Genomic DNA, 2,228 nt, shown 5'->3' with positions numbered 1-2,228 from the left:
TGGCTGCTGCGACCTTTCTGTGGGTAATTAAACACGGTGGAAGATGAGCAAGGGGAGCCTCTTCCCACGCCAAAGCCTTCCTCTCTGCAGCCTCCTCGGGCACAGCATCTTCCAAGGCCATGGAGCCCACATGGATGGTCCCCACAGGCGGGCACCGGGAGCAGCCCTGGGCTTGGCCACGGCACGCGGTGCGGCCCAGGGACGGGGCATTGCCCCCCGGGGAAGCGGCCAGCGCTGAGTGCCCTGCGGCCACCCCGTGTGATTGAGAACAGCACCCAACGGGTGGCAGTCACCAATCTGCCATTGATTTCCCTTATAACCCCTTATAATCCCCATTCTATGATTCTCCCTGCTGCGCTCCCTTCTGGGCTCAGGCTGGACGCCCTTGATTTCCACCAAAGATGCTCTCTGTGGGTTTCCCCCTTTAATTTGTCCCTGAAGAGGCCAAAGAGCTCTTTAGGGGGGGAAAAAAAAAAGTATCTGTGCCAAAAAAAAGCAGCTAAAAGAGCATCGCCCCCCCTGTGCCCGCACGTGGCACCCCACTTTTAGCAGACTGGATCCGCAGCGTCCCCCACATCACCGGCGAGGACGGCCCTCTGGTCTGGTGTGTGCCCCAACACGCGCCCTCCGGCAGCACCAAACCCACAGCCAAACGCACCGGATCCATGGGCATCCCAGGGGGATGCCGGCAACGCCTCGCCTCTCTGCTCCCCGGTAATGGGAGAGGAACGCGCCGAGAGCTTTGCGGGGTGCGGGCGCTCCCCCCTCTCCCCATCGTGCCGGCGAGGTGATGCAGATCCAGGCAGACCCGCGAGGCTGTGTCGGGGGAGAAGGGGATGCCTGTCCGAAATCCAGCTCCCACCAAGCATTCCCGCAGCTCCGCGCTGCCGCTGGGTTACTGGGGCTTTGCAGTTTGGTTTCTATCTGTGTCTGGCATCATCTGCTGCTGCCAGGGGCCTGCAGAGAGCTCCCCGCCTTCTCCTGGGGGCTGCACCTTCATTTTTTTTCCCCATATTTTGTTTTTTTAAAAAAAAAAGCTATCAATAAATATCTCAGCCCATGAGCAGACTCCCAACTGCCGGTGTTGCTGGCCCCTGTGCAAGGCACCAGGGCTTTGCATGAAAGCTTCCCCAGGCATTGCAGGGGACCCCCAGGGACCCCCCCAAAGTGTTCCTGGTGCCACCAGGGACTGCCTGAACCCAGCTGCAGGGATTGGCTCTGCTCTGACATCTGGCGCGGGTGGTGGGCTCCATCGTTCTTCGCTTTCCTGGGAATGAGAGGCTGTGGGTGACACGGAGAAACCAACACATAAATAAGTGTGACACCAGTGTCTGCTCGCTTCTCGCAGTCAAGAAGCCCAAATGGTGAAGGATCTCCCAAATTAACGGTGCATGAAATTGGAGAGAGGCAGCGGCTCGGCCCATCCTTCACCACGGAGATTTGTGTGTGGCGGCAGGGTCTCCCACCGGCGGTGGGTGGGTTTCTTGCTGCCTGGTCGGGAAGAGACAAAAACCTTCCCACAGGATCAACGGATCGCACCAGGGAGCCGCCATCAATGGAGCCAGTCCCCAGGACCTGGAGCTGGGAGGGAAGCGCAGCTCCTCCCCCAGGACTGCGCTGCCCAAACCAGGGACCTGCTCCCTGGTGCCACCCAGGCAATTTTCAAGAAGCCAACAGGACTCACGACCCCGAGCATCAAGCTGCTCTGCAAAATGTACCACGTGAAACATGCCCACCAAAGGGTTTTTTTCAAAAGATGCTTCGAATGAATCTTTCCCTCTTTTTTGTCCCAGTTTTCCACATGACCCGCCCTGTGCACGAGCCCAATTCCCCACCCTAGCAGAAGGTCCTGGGTCTGAATCTCTGAGAAGCCACATGAGGTCTCCCAGTTCATCAAGGCTGGGATATTCAAACCCCTCCTATGAAGACACTTCCCAGGGGCTCGCTGGGCACAAAGTGCTCCCCACATGATTAAAACCATTGCGCTAGTACCAATATATGTTAGGACTTTAACATGAGTAGCTACGTGCATACATAGGACATAGGAAAGGTGTCACCATAGCAGGTAGCATCCATGACAGGTGCCCACCCAGCCACCCATCTCAGGAGCCTGGCAGCAGAGATGCCTTCCCAGATGCATCCTCCACCCAACCTCCCCATAACGATGTCTCTGGAAGCCACGGGAATGCCCTCGCCAGGCCAGGCAATGCATAGATTAGACAGGAATG

Source organism: Egretta garzetta, unplaced genomic scaffold (genome assembly GCF_000687185.1).
Source record: "Egretta garzetta isolate BGI_Z169 unplaced genomic scaffold, ASM68718v1 scaffold330, whole genome shotgun sequence".
Classification (NCBI taxonomy): Eukaryota; Metazoa; Chordata; class Aves; order Pelecaniformes; family Ardeidae; genus Egretta; species Egretta garzetta.
The sequence above is the reverse complement of the archived record's forward strand: the minus strand, read 5'-3'. Positions refer to the sequence as shown.